The sequence below is a fragment of the Miscanthus floridulus genome, chromosome 17 (assembly GCF_019320115.1).
Source record: "Miscanthus floridulus cultivar M001 chromosome 17, ASM1932011v1, whole genome shotgun sequence".
Lineage (NCBI taxonomy): Eukaryota > Viridiplantae > Streptophyta > Magnoliopsida > Poales > Poaceae > Miscanthus > Miscanthus floridulus.
In genome coordinates, this window is record NC_089596.1 from 40,172,303 (window position 1) to 40,188,185 (window position 15,883).

The window sequence follows — 15,883 nt, forward strand, 5'->3', positions numbered from 1 at the left end:
ATGGTTTATATTTATGTTGTGGTTGAGTTGGATCTTTGTAATGAGTGCAGTGAATTTGTGGGTTATGCTCACAATTTCATTTATATTAAAGGTTTAAGGTATAAGGGATAAGGAAATAAATAGTCTGGGTTCTCTTTCTCTTGTTTCCTGCTTTCTGTCTTCCGGAGCAGTCTGACTTCTATGGCCTATGTCTCCAACCTCTAGGCAACCGAAAATTCTGAGAACATTCTGGGTGAAAGTAGACTTCAAGATGTTTCTTTTCCCACAAGAGTCATCTTGATAGAATTTTTGGTTTGGGAGATATGAAAATCACAAGGCAATACATCTGTGCTGTCTGGAATCTAGAATAGTTTCTGTTGAGCAAAGATTTCAACCAAGTTAACTGTAGAATCTGAAGAAGTGGTCTAAAAGAAAGTTGTGGGGAATTTTATAAGCTTTCCAACGGTTTAAGATGCAACTTTATTGGATAAATGGAACTCGAGATATGGATGTTTTTCTATGCTGCTGTTTTCTATCTACGGGAAGGATCAATTTTTCTTATTCTTATCTATGTCCACAAGCTCTCTGGGAAGTCAGAGGATGATAATACACCTTGAAGAAAGTTACATGTTGGATGTTGGTGCCCCTATCCCATCTCTTCTTAAGGGGGCTAGCCAAGCTAAGAGTGTTGCGAGTTGGTGAACTACAAGGAGTTCGGATCCACATCAAGATTGATCTTCGAGCTAGCTATGGTTGGGAGTTCGATCTTCACGTACCTAGGATATAGACGTATACAAAGAGTTGCAAGAATGATAAGATTAACTCTTGAAAACAATTGGATTGGTTTTGATTTATATTTAAACCCCTTTCCTTAAAATAAAATTTTTAAAAGATGTTGGAAAATGAATTAACAACCTTTTCATTCAAGAACTTTGAAAAAAAACTTCTTCAAAAGTTGATTTGAACTAAGTTCAAAAAGGGTTTAAGTTTGTTTTCTCATTTTCAAAAGTTGGTATTTGAAACTTAATTTCAAAAGTGTTTCGCCAAAGAATGAGATTTGATTTGAAAAGAATATTTAAGTAACAAAGAATTTCAAAAAGAATTGGCAAAAAGTTATATTTGAGACATTTCAAAAATTTTGATTGGAATTTTGAAAGACTCTTTTGCTCATTCAAAAGAAAACAATTTGATTTAAACTGCTTCACTCAAGGTTTTAGTTTAAAAACATATATTCATAAAAAGTTTGAAAGTATCTTATTCCTAAAACTTCAAAATGTTGGAAGTAAATTTGGATTTGAAAACCCACTTTGTTTGGAACTAAATTTCAAAAAGAGTAAAATGTATTCGTTTACTTTTCAAAGTTTTATTCTAAAACACTTTGAAAATGGCTCTAAAGTGTTTTCAAAATGGGTTGTTTGGAAAAGACCGATTGAAAAAAAACAATTTGAGTTGTCTTATTTCAAATTTTATTTGAAAGGTGTTCAAAATGTTTTCAAGATATTTGACAAAAGTTCGAAAATTTTGGTTCAACAGTTTGCATTTGGAAATGGAGCACTTTTGGCTTTGAATTAGAATTAAGTTTGATTTCTAAACAAAATTTGAAATGAAAAGGTTTGAGTTGACTTCAAAACTGTATTTCTAAAAGAGGTCTTCCAAAATGGTTCGAAAGGGTTGAAAATTATTTGATTTGATTCCCCAAAAGTCTTATTCCAAAAAGAACTTGAACATGCGTATTAAGTATACAAAAGAAATTTGTATGACTTCAAAAGAAAATGGGAATTGAAAACTTACTCTCCTCATTTCTAAAGTAGTTTTGAAATTGATTTGGTTTGATTTCAGAAATCCCAAAAGAGTTCATTCAAAATGATTTGAAAATGAAGTTCGAATGTTTCATTTGTTTTCTAAAATCTTGAAACTCCCTTATTTGAAACAGATTTCAAAAGAACCTGAGTTGATTTGTCTACTCTTTATCTGAGATTTGATTATAAAGTCGAGTTTTCAAAAGAGTTTGAAAAACAAAGCTTAGTATGTTTACTTGAGTTTCCAATGATTTGAAAATGATTGGGTTTATTTCAAAACCTTAAAAACATTTATTCAAAAGAGTTTCAAAACATGGTTGAAATATTTTCTTGAGTTCTAAACATAAAACATATTTTGAAAGCTATTTCAAAAGGAGTTGAAAACGAAAATTTGTTCGGTTTTGATTGAAGGTCTTCCTTTTGAAAAGTAAAACATTTCAAAATGCATAAAAATGAACCATAGAATTCAAAGTTCTGATTGAAGCTAAGCAAGATCTTTTGGAAGCTTAACATATGGATAATAAGATTCATTAGAACGAATTAAGAGAAGCAACAAGATCGGACTTGGAATAAGATGGAACAAGAATCTGCAAGAGTAGCCACGTGATGAGTTCTCATACAACACAAGGTGAGTATCAAGATGGTGTTGCTCAAGGAAGTGAAGAAGATCTCAAGTTGAAGTATCCCTCTCTTCTTTGCTCTTCTTCTTCGAATCTCGGGGACAAGATTCATCTTAAGGGGGGTAGAATTGTAACACCCTAAAATTAGCTACTTTCTAAAAAGAGTAAAATAATTTATGTTAATTGTTTTGTGCTCATAAAAACATAGGTAAAAGAAAATTTTCTTTAAATTAAAATCCAACATAAGGGTAGCAACATGTTTGCGCATACATGCCGTTGCATTGATACTTTTGTGATGAGTGGTTTGGAAAATAAATTCAAATCTCAATCTTTAAAATATTGCTTTCAAGTAGTGGTTTAAAAAGAATTTGAAAACTTGCAAAAACAAAAGTTAGATAAGATGCCTTGTTTTCAAAATCCAAAGGCTTGGAAAAGGTTTTAAGACGTGTTAGAATGATGCCTCTCCTTCCGAGAATCTTTCTGACCTTTTTCGGGATTAAATTCCTATTTCTTGGAGCTTTGTCTTTTTCCTCGATCAATGCAAAAGTCTTTTTTGTGAGCTAAAACCACTTTGGTTGTGTTCCTTATTCTTCCATCTATCCCTAGGAATTTTTATGGAATTTTTCGGAGCTCAGAGATATTTTTCGGAGCCTAAATAGTAATTCTCGATTTTCTGTAATTATTTTAATTCGAAAAATCAATTATTTCCCAAAATATCTTGGATTTCCAAAATCTCCAAACCCTGCGTATATATATATATATATGCCGACGTAGCCCTCGACACAAGGATTCTAGAAGTACAGCCTATTTTTCGAGCCGCCACACGTAGCCCCGTAGATCGGACGCCGAAGTTCTCAACAGCTAGGTTTCCGGCGAACTCTTCGGCGAGCTTTTCCGGCCACGAGCTCACGGTCATGGTCACGAGCGGCCTTGGACCCTTATGGAATAGAGATGATCACTAATGGATAATAGTACTAATGATTAATTGTTCATGCTATACATTATTCATGTTTACCTGATCATATGTTTATGGGAATGATAAATTCTTTGCCACTCAATTGCTTAAAAAGATTATCTATTAAAGCTAATCGCAGTAAACCAGTGTCAGCCTTTTGAGCCTCATGAACCCCATGATATAATTGTTAAGTACGACATGCACTTACACTTGCTTTACTTTTCTATACATTGGATAAAAATCCCGGATGGGTACCAGATTGTTGGTTTGGAGAAGTTAGGCTTGTGGTCAACCAGTGAGTCGTCCCTGTGGATTTGGAGTCTTCGCCTAAAGATCAGAGTTGACTTTCCGCAGTCTATACTCTGAGGTTATTTTCCTTTTACTAATACGTTATGTAATAAGTATTGTCTCTTCATATTACCCTTATTTGTGGCTATATGTGAGATTTGACTTCCTGGGCTCACATATAGTGTGTATCTGGTTTTGTCTTTAAAACCAGATGCTACAACTAGACACGGTAGCCTTAGGTCACCTTTGGTACAACTCAGGTACATATTTCGTGGGTTCGATTAGCACCGCACAATCAAGGACTCTACCGGTTGCCAAGACGATCAGGACTACCCTACCCTTGGGCTCACGTCTGGCTCCCAGCACATCCTTACTATCTCCAGTGTGTGCACTTTGATAGAACAAGGCCTAGCCTGAGTTGAGCTACTAGGCTTCGCAGTCGAAACGAGTTATCCAGCTAGCTAAGTGAGAGGCAGGCGTTCAAAATTGATGAGGACATCACTCCTTCAGATGTACCCATTGATCCTCCAACTATCATGCAAGGTCCAATGACCCGAGCTCGAATGTGTCAACTCAATTTAGAGGTGAGCTCGTTCTTAAGCGATCATTTTCATACTTTTGAGAATAGACTACTACCTAATGATGTTATCTTGCTTAGGAACATTAGAGAGGGTCATGAGGGACTTAGAGGAAGTGGTGGAGGTGATGATGATCAGTAAGGACGTCCAACAGAAATCGGAGGCCCGGTCCAACATGATTTCGAGTCTACCTCGGCCTCCAGGACCAGTCTGTCTTAAACTGGTCACCCAGGACGCATTCGGACTCCGTTTTTGACGATCCACATATGGTTGGAAAGATAATTTAATAAGGAAGCCAATGCAAGTGGTCTCACATCAAAATATATTTGGAATCCATGGGAATTGTCAAAACAAGTCAGCGGCCAGAATCTATCTAGGTGCTGCATCACCATATTTGGTCCAATGGGCCATATATCGTCTTTGAGCCCGTTAGGGGGGGGCGTCCAGGGTAGCCAATGACCCTAAGACCTTTATAATCATATGCCGTCGCTGTCATTAGGTTTTGGGTTTTTCTTAGATTAATCTGTCAAGAATAGTTTCGCCGTTCATCGGTTTGTGAGACCCCAACTTCATGAGATTAATCATTCATCTACAATTTGGTTGTTTTCTTTCTTGTTCTTGCTTGTGTTCTTCATTGCGCGGGTAGGGATTAGCCTTCTTGGCGAGGTCAACCAGATTCATATATCAGTTGATAACTAGATGAGTTGTGGTGCTAAGATTGCAGGGTTCGATCTTTCAATCTGAAGCCGGATCGGTGTGTTATTCTCTGCCACAACGATTGTTACCTCTACCTGATGGAAGATCGGGATTCTTGTCCCCATTAAGTGGTAAATAGAGCTAAGGTATATCGTTCGGTTCACATTTATCCCCTAGTTTTGAGTGTTTCGCATTCGTCCTATAGTCTAGTGCCATACTCGTTTTTTCCTGTCCTAGAACCTTCCGCGCCATAGCCTTTGCATATTTCAGTCTTCAGAGTCTGTCGTGTTGAGTTTGTGTCCTGGTCGAGATCTTGTTGCTGGTTAGGTCATGTTAGAGTCTAGTTTGTGTGTTTTCCCCATCATTTCTATCAAATCCTTGCTGCTGTGACCAATTTTACGCGCATTGTTCTCGTTTTATCCTCTAATTCAGAGTCAGTTCATAAAACTGGTCTAGTTTTCGCATACGAACTTGAATTTTGACGTTCTATATATCAAAATCAATCAGAAAAAAATTTCAGATCATCCCCCGCATTGTTAGGGTCGAAAATTTTTATTTGGCCAAAAACTGGTCACAAGATCCTCTTTTCGTGGTCACAAGCTTTTTGTCAATTTTGAGCACGTCTTCTAAATTTTTGCACAGGCCATGCCTTTCACTTGTTTAAGCTCATATTTTCTGTGGTTACTTCTTTTGTGTTCCTAAGTGAAAAAATATCAAAAAATTAAAAAGAAAAAGTCAAAGTTTCCCAAAAAAACAACGACAGTCCAAAAAAATAGAAAAAAGAGAGGGGCAAAAGAGGAACAATATCTAAAGGAGCACATAGAGAAGGCCAAAGTGAGCTATGTTAGCATGTGCTATCTGGTTCCTTATTTGTGTTGCTCTTGCTATCCACCATACTTGTGTTTCACACACCTGGCACCTTGCTATCCACCATACTTGTTTGTCACACACCTGGCACTTGGAACATTTTAGACCAGCAACGAGAACAAGTACTTTGGATTATAACTCAGCATTACTTTCTGTTACTGACTTGTGTGTCAAATATACATATTATTCTTTGTGTGCCTTCTAAGCTCCACAAACTCTTCAGATTAGTATAGGAAAAGGCCCTTACAATCTCGGTACCACTGCCTCATAGGTATCATGAACCAGCCGCCGGTTGTATCGCCCACTGCTTGTGCTGGTAAGAACTTTGTAAGAGCTTAGTTAAACGCTTCCACTTGCTGTGAAAAGTGACACCCCTGCAACCACGTAGTCATTTGGTAGGGATGACTTTCACCGTTTGTTCCTATTTTTGTGTTTACAATGGTAGGAGGTGATCAGACTGGAGATAATAGTCCCAAGGATTTCAATGAGTGTGTCAGCCAAGAGCAATTGCAAGCTGCTATAGATAATGCCCAAAAAAGGATGAATGAGGCCATCAGGAAGGCCGTCACTAACGCACTCATTGAACTAAACATTGGCAATAGCATGGAGAGATTGGACAAACAAATATCCATGCTAACCGACAAGGTTACTAAGTTGGAAACCTTTGTGGCGGGCAACAACGATGTCTCCAGCAGCAACACCGATGGTCTCTTGCTAGAAGACACGGTGCATAATGCTAGTGGGAACATAGAATGAGCAGCCTTCCGACAAGCAAGATTACGACGACGTCTTCACCACAACATGACAGGTACGGGTGGTGTCCACCACCATCGAGGTAATAATCATCGTGTGCCCAATGATCCTTATGCTAAGATTAAGTTCACAATACCATCTTTTTCGGGTCATTATGATGTTGAGGGATATCTTGATTGGGAGAAGACGGTAGAACAAAAGTTTAGTGCCCACCTTGTGCCTGAGCATCATAGAGTTCGACAAACTACTAGTGAGTTTAAGGATTTTGCCATTATTTGGTGGAATTGGCTAGCTGCACAGGATGCTTTACCTGGTACATGGGAACAACTTAAGATAGCTATGTGTGATCGTTTTGTTCCTCCTTCATATCATCGAGACTTGCATAAGAAATTGATGTGTTTAGAACAAGGAGAGAAATCTGTACAGGATTACTATGGTGAGCTCCAAAAGGGATTGATGCGTTGTAGTGTTGTGGAGGGGAACGAAGATTCCATTTGTCATTTTTATTCAGGTTTGAGGCGCGAGATTCAAGACATTACTGATTATAAAGAATATAACACTATCAACAAAGGAATTGCAGAAAAGGAATTGCAGAAAAGGAATTGCAGGGGCATAAACAGCAGAGCAAGAGCAAGGTCAACACCACATACATGCCATGCTCGACACCATCTTCGGGGCTAACCAAGCCAACCACTTTTTGAGCACCTCCACCAGCGAGCAAGCGACCAATAGCCTCTGTAGTTACCGCTACACCTAAGGCACCTCCCGCACGACCTTCAGATTCAGGTAAAAATTCTTTGCAGGTGCCTACCAAGAGTGCCTCATCCGTTGCACCGATGGGACGCACTTCGGGCATTTAGTGCCACAGCTGCCATGGCATTGGCCATGTGCAGAAGGACTACCCAAATCAGCGGGCATACATTGCTACAGAAGATGGTTACATTAGTACCTCTGACATTGAGGATGAAGAAGACCAAGATAGAGATGAGGAGGACGACGAAGTCCTTGGTGACGAGGCCATGGTGGCCTATAGGAGCATCATTATACAGCGGGTGCTCAGCTCATAAGTACAGCAACCTGAGAAGCTACAACACCATAACTTGTTCTAGATTTTCTTCGTCATCAGCAACCGTCGAGCACGTGTCATTATTGATGGAGGAAGCTACAATAATTTGGTGAGCTCTGATTTGGTCAAGAAGCTTGGCTTGACCACACGGCCGCACCCACATCCATACCATATTCAGTGGCTAAATGATTCTAGAAAAGCAAAGGTAACACAAACTTGTAGAGTTTCATTTTCCATTGGTTCTTATGCTGATTCTGTTGATTGTGATATGGTACCTATGTAAGCCTGTTCACTCTTATTGGGTCATCCTTGGGAACATGACAATGATGCTACACACCATGGTAGAAGTAATAAATACACTTTTGTGCATAAAGGAAAGAAAATTACTTTGGTACCTTTGACCCCTGCTCAAATTGTACAAGCTGATAGAGAACACGCTGCTAGTTTGAATGATGTTCAATCTGAAAATCAGCAAGTTGCTAATTCTATTCTCCCACCTAAAAAGGATAAGTCTACATCTATTTCTAAGGTCGAGGGGATTAAATTGAAGGGTGGTGTTATGCTTGCAACAAAATGTGACTTTGTTGAAATTTCTGATGATGATATTTGCTATGCTTTGGTATTCAAACGAGCTATGTTTTTGCTTGATGATATTGTTAGCTCGGTGCCTCCTGCTGTCACTAACCTTTTGTAGGAGTATGAGGAAATTTTCCAGCTGGGATACCCTCGGGGTTGCCACCTATGAGAGGAATAGAGCATCAAATCGATTTGATTCCGGGAGCAACCTTGCCCAACCGTGCTGCCTATCGAACCAATCCTGAGGAGACTAAGGAAATTCAGCGGCAAGTCCAAGACCTTTTGGACCATGGGTATGTACGTGAAAGCCTTAGTCCTTGTGCCATTCCTGTACTTTTGGTTCCAAATAAAGATGGAACTTGGCGTATGTGTGTTGATTGTAGAGCCATCAATAATATTACTATTCGGTATCATCATCCTATTCCTAGGCTAGATGACATGCTTGATGAGTTGTGTGGCTCTATAATTTTCACCAAGATTGACTTACAAAGTGGCTACCACCAAATTAGAATGAAACTTGGAGATGAATGGAAAACCACGTTTAAAACCAAATTCGGGTTGTATGAGTGGTTAGTAATGCATTTTGGTTTGACAAATACACCTAGCACTTTCATGCGCTTAATGAATGAGGTTTTAAGAGCTTTTATTGGTCATTTTGTGGTAGTTTACTTTGATGATATATTGATTTACAACAAGTCTTTTGTTGAACATATGGATCACTTACGTGCTGTTTTTAATGCTTTACGTGATGCACGATTATTTGGTAACCTTGAGAAGTGCATCTTTTGCACGGATCGAGTTTCTTTTCTTGGCTATGTTGTAACTCTATAGGGAATTGAGGTGGACAAGATAAAAATTGAAGCCATAAAGAGTTGGCTGGTTCCCCAAACCGTCACACAAGTGAGGAGTTTTCTTGGTCTTGCAGGATTCTACCACCGCTTCGTCAAAGATTTCAGCACCATTGCTGCCCCATTGCATGAGTTGACGAAGAAAGGGGTGGTGTTTTGTTGGGGAAAGGCACATGAGGAGTCCTTTGACATTTTGAAGGACAAGCTCACACACACACCATTGCTGCAACTTCCAAACTTTGGTAAGACTTTTGAGCTAGAATATGATGCTAGTAGAGTTGGCATTGGGGGTGTTTTGATGCAAGATGGTAAACCCATTACTTACTTTAGTGAAAAATTGCATGGCCCTATTCTGAATTATTCCACGTATGATAAGGAATTGTACGCACTTGTCTGTTCTTTAGAGATGTGGCGTCATTATTTGTGGCCTAAAGAATTTGTTATTCATTCTGATCATGAATCGCTTAAGTATCTTCGCTCTTAACATAATCTGAATCGTAGGCATGCTAAATGGGTTGAATTTATTGAATCTTTTCCTTATATTATCAAACATAAGAAAGAAAAGGATAATGTGATTGCTGATGCTTTATCTAGATGATATACATTGCTGTCCCAACTTGATTATTAGATTTTTGGTCTTGAATCAATAAAAGAACAATATGCGTTTGATCCTGATTTTAAGGACGTGTTGATGAATTGTAGAGAGGGACGTACACGGAATAAGTTTATGATCAAAGATGGGTTTTTGTTTAGAGCTAACCACCTATGCATTCCAGTTGGTTCTCTTCGTCTTTTGTTATTGCAGGAGGCACATGGAGGCAGATTGATAGGACATTTTGGTGCTAAGAAGACAGAGGACGTGTTGTCCACACATTTCTTTTGGCCAAGGATGAGGCGAGATGTAGAATGGTACATGGCTCGATGCGCCACATGTCAAAAAGCTAAGTCACGGTTGAACCCACATTGTTTGTATATGCCTCTACCTGTTCCTTCTACTCCTTGGACTGATATATCTATGGATTTTGTGTTGGGTTTGCCAAGGACTAAGAGGGGGAGGGATAGTTTTTTGTGGTGGTTGATCGTTTTTCTAAGATGACACATTTTATTCCTTGTCATAAGAGCGACGATGTTGTTCATATTGCTGACCTTTTCTTTTAAGAAATCATTCGCTTGCATGGTATGCCTTCTACTATTGTTTTAGATCGTGATGCAAAATTCTTGAGTCATTTTTGTGCACTTTGTGGAATAAATTGGGGACCAAACTGCTGTTTTCTACCACATGTCATCCCCAAACTGATGGGCAAACTGAGGTAGTGAATCGAACATTGTCTACCATATTGAGAGCAATTTTGAAGTGCAATTTGAAGATGTGAGAAGAGTGTTTACGGCATGTGGAGTTTGCATATAATAGGGCGGAACATTCTACCACCAAGGTAAGTCCTTTTTAGGTAGTGTATGGTTTTAACCCCCGCGCTTCTATTGATCTTTTGCCTTTACCTACCACTAAGAGAACACATAGTGATGCTAGAGAGCGTGCTGATTTCATTCGTAAGTTGTATGAAACAACTAAAGCAAATATTGAAAGAATGAATGAAAAGTATAGAATTGCTAATAGTAAAGGTAGAAAAGAAATTAAACTTGAACCAGGTGATTTGGTTTGGTTACATTTGAGAAAAGATAGATTTCCTGAGCTACATAAGTCTAAATTAATGCCAAGAGTAGCTAGTCCTTATAAGATAATTGAGAAAATAAATGATAATGCCTACAAACTTGAGTTGCCACTTGAGTTAGGGGTTAGTCCCACCTTTAACATTACAGATTTGAAGCCTTATTTGGGAGAAGAAGATGAGCTTGAGTCGAGGATGAATCAGTTTCAAGAGGGGTAGGATGATGAGGACATCACTCCTTTGGATATACCCGCTGATCCTCCAACCGTCATGTAAGGTCCAATGACTCGAGCTCGAATACGTCAATTCAATTTAGAGGTGAGCTCGTTCTTAAGCGATCCTTTTCATACTTTTGAGAATAGACTACTACCTAATGATGTTATCTTGCTTAGGAACATTGGAGAGGGTCATGAGGGACTTAGAGGAAGTGGTGGAGGCGATGATGACCAGCAAGGACGTCCAACAAAAACCGGAGGCCCGGTCCAACATGATTTCGAGTCTGCCTCGGCCTCCAGGACTAGTCTACCTTAAACTGGTCACCTAGGACGCATCCTGACTCCGTTTTCGACGATCCACATATGGTTGGAAAGCTAATTTGATAAGAAAGTCAATGCAAGTGGTCTCATGTCAAAAGCTCTTCGGAATCCATGGAATTTGTCAAAATAAGTTAGCATCCAGAATCTATCTAGGTGCTGCGTCACCGTATTTGGTCCAATGGGCCATGTATCGTCTTTGAGCCCATTAGGGGGGCACGTCCAGGGTAGGAGATGACCCTAAGACCCTTATAATCATATCCTGCCATCATCATTAGGTTTTGAGTTTTGCTTAGATTAATCTATCAAGAACAGTTTCACCGTTCATCGGTTTGTGAGACCCCAACTTCGTGAGATTAATCATTCATCTTCAATTTGGTTGTTTTCTTTCTTGTTCTTGCTTGTGTTCTTCGTTGCGCAGGAAGGGATTAGCCTTCTTGGTGAGGTCAACCAGATTCATGTCTTAGTTGATAACCAGAGGAGTTGTGGTGCTAAGATTGTAGGGTTCGATCTTTTGATCTGAAGCTATATCGGTGTGTCATTCTCTACCACAACGATAGTTACCTCTACCTGACAGAAGATCAGGATCCCCGTCCCCATTAAAAATGACCGAGGACCAACAACGATGCGGTCCTTAATCGGCATAGACAGAATCATATGAGCCAACTTACAACATAGACTCCGTCTGGCCTTGATTCTTTTACACGATAGCAAATATAGCCAACCGTGGTTCAGTGTCCACCTATATCTCGCAAGCGATAGGAAATCGCCCGGCTTCTACCGAGCTAAGCATTGCTTAGCAGTTATTCGATCCTAGACCTACATAGGATTTAAGGTATATTTCTAGACAAGGTAGTTCTATGCATCAAGTGTTTCCAATCAACTCTTATAACCTAATGCATCAAACATAAAGGACTCAAGTGATATTTTATAAAACATAGGAGGCTTATAATGCTCTGGGGCTTGCCTTTTAGGAAAGAAGTAGGCCAGTGATCAGGGCACTCTGGTAGTTCTTTTGGAGCCTACTCCTCACCTTTGGGAGTTGCGGGCTGTGGTGTCTCCTGATTCTCCTCCGCCTCTTCTTCAAGTTCTAGTAGGGTTACTCCTTTGTACGATCCTATATGTATGAGCATGAAATAAGATATCATGGATGCATAGATAACGACATGGATGATATGATATGATAAAATTTATACTCATAAGTGTCCTTAACAATAATGTATTAAAGTGATAACAAGATAAATTTTCTTCTACTGAGTAGGTGCATATCTCTTCTCTAGTAAATAAACAAATGTCCATTTAAGCATTTTCTGGACTACAAGACAACAACTACTTGTTTTGACAATAACTAGAGTTATACACATCCAAACAATATGGTTATAGACTTTCTAGAAAGCTTATGAAATTGCCTACAACTTTCTTTTAATCATATTAAGGTGATTCAGTAGATATCTAAGTCAAACAATTCAATCTTTTAGATCTGTCCAGAGGACAAGCAAATCTGACAGCATATTTCTAATAGATATAACTCTTAAATCATTAGGCTTGTGACTTTGAAATTTTAGTACAAGTAATATAATTAGGTTATCTACAACTTTGTTGTTGACAAGTTTCGTAGAAAAGATCATTATGATCATGAATTTGTCAACACAACATAAACTACTCATGCAGTCATTTAGTTAAATTATAAGGAATATTTATCTAGCTGCCTATCACTAATTACTTCTAAGCATAACTATTCATCTCAACAAATCATATGCATCACAAGCACCACAAAAAATATCATGGTTAAGCCCAACTAATTTATTTATATACATTTATTAATTTCCTTATATAATAGAGTGATTGAGAAGATAAATATTTCCAGTGCACAATAAATTCTGAGAAAATTATAGTAGCTTATATATGACCCCAAAAATCAAATTCACAAATTTCATGCCATGTGGATAAGTATAGCAACCTCTACAAAAATGATAATTTACATAGGCTTGTTTTAGCAAAAAATAGTTTAGCCTAGTGAAAAGTGTCAAACAATAGATTTCATATTTTTCTTACTTTCATCCTAGCATAATAACACTCTATAAAAATTTGTATGATCATACGTTGTATATTTTTATCCCATTTATTTTCACTAGAAACTAACAAATAATCAAGGTTAAATAGAAAGACCATATTTTAAGTATGTCTTCTATAGGTTTAGCATTTTTCCTAGCTAGATCATGTCAACACAAGACTAGAAAAATTGGAATCACAATTTTTGCACTTCCCTAGCTCAAGATATGTATTTTACAAGATAGAAACAAATTTAAAAGCACTTATCTAGCTCAATTTAATTCCCCTAGAAAAATATCCCAAAAAATAGGTTTCATATTTTTATCAAATAGTACACTTCATGAAGAATCGAACAAAATTTGGATCACCCCAGTTGGACACTCCTAACTCTAGATATGATTTTTGTAAGTTTGCTACAAAATCTGGAAAAACAAATAAAGAAAAAACAAATTTCAAATCGGGCCCAGCAGCTAGGTGCACCTAGTGTAGTGCACCCGGAGGCGCTGACAGTAGGGGCCCATAGTCAACGTGACCCCACATGTCATACACACAAAAGTAGGGCGATGCTTTGACTGGCCGTAGCTCGCCGATGGCGAGGTCTCTGGTGGAACGGTCACCACCGTTAGCTTCGCCCCAATATCCCACATTGAATGAGGTAGGTCGTCGAACCTCTAACGACGGTTGGCTATTGTGGTGGCGCTAATGGCGGCTCAGCAGAGGAGCGCGGCTATGGACTCACCATCTCCGGCGAAGATGCGACCAAGCAAGCACTGCTACGGCTTCTACGAACCCTAGCGGAGCTCTACGGTGCAGATAAAGCCATGGTGAAGCGGCAGTGAGCTCCGACCACGTGCATGGTGGCACGGCGGCGCACAACGCATGCAGCGACGCTTGACGTTCCGTTGAGACGGTGGTTGGTGACAGGTCTCCATCTTTGGTGATGGTGCTAGGGTTCAAGGCCATGTGGAAACACACTCTAGAGGGGGATGACGGGGTCTAGTCGGTGCCGGACGTGATGAGCTTGAGCTCGCAGCCATGATGGGGGCACACGGTGTGGTTGCACGTTCCCGCGCAACGGTGGCGGTAGCGGTTAAACCGACTACAACATGAACTATTGAGACCTAAGACGACGATGGACTAGGGGTGTAAGAGGTAGGAGGAGTGGTGGATAAGGCTAGCCATGGTGAGCTCGGAGCTCGGCAACGCTCTGTGGCCATGATGGCGATGGCGACGTGAAATGTCGCATTTATCTGGGCTCGAATGGTGGTAATGGTGGGTTGGGGAGGTGGAGTGGCTCACGACGAAGCTATGCACGTGATGGATTAGATGGAGGTGTGGTGGTGGTGGCGCGCTAGTGCGGTGGAGGTGTGCAGCAGTGACGGCGAGCATGGCTCCGCTCGGCGAGCTAGCGAGAGAGTGAGAATGAGTGAGCGTAGTGGCTTCGCCTCCCTTTTCTCCCCCTGCTGGCCAGACCGGTCGGGCCGACGCCGGCGAGCGGCCGCCACATGGCGCACGTGGCCTGGCACCGATCGGCCACTGCTGCGCTGCTGCTTCTCAGTTTTTGGGTGACGATGGCCGACTGATAGAACAACTTCAAGCACATGTAACTCCCAAACGAGCTCGAGTTGGAGAAAAACCTCTTAATAGGAAATGTAGAACTACATGTACCCTCCAACTTTGCTTTAGAAAGCTTCCTCTAATTCGCCATGGTTTTCAAACTACAATGCTCCAAAGTAAGCTACTTTGAAACGGAAAACCAGCTTTAGACTTAGCAAAATTTCTAAGTCCTTAAACAACATTTGATTGCTACTTTGGAGCTATTTTTACTTTGTTAGGCACTGAATTTGCTCATGACCCTTAAATAAAGTTTGTTACCCATGCTAAGAACTATAACTTTTATTAAGGGTGCACTACCATGCAAACACTCTATGCTATAGTTCAATTTTGATCAAAATAGCATCATGAAAAATGACATCTTGAGTAAACTAGGACATAGAAGCAAAATTGGCCTATGTTATGAATACAAACATTATTCCATTTATCATCCTAGAAGCTCGAAATCGTGGCTCCACCGGCTCCTCCTCTTCTCAGTTCATTTTCTGCCTCAAAATCCAAAACAGCTCTATACTACAGTACTGCTACAGTGATTTCACGGTGGAGCCGGAGCCCCTGGGAGCTATGCCAAACACAGTCTATGATAGCAATTCGAGATAAGTAAGGCATTATCTAGGTGGTGTTTGGATCCAGTGACTAAAATTTAGGAGATATGTCGGGAGAATATTGCATAGAGTATTCGGATACTAATAAAAAAATAAATTACATAATCCGTCAGTACTTCACGAGACGAAATTTTTAAGCCTAATTAATTCGTCATTAGCACATGTTTACTGTAGCAACATTGTCAAATCATGGACTAATTAGGCTTAAAAGATTCGTCTCGCAAATTAGTCGCAAACTATATAATTAATTTCGTAATTAGTCTATATTTAATACTCTATTTATGTATCTAAATATTCGATGAGACATCGACTAAGATTTAGAAGGTAGAACCAAACACCCCCTAATATAGTCCAACTAAAACTGGGTAATTGTGACAACCCAGCAGG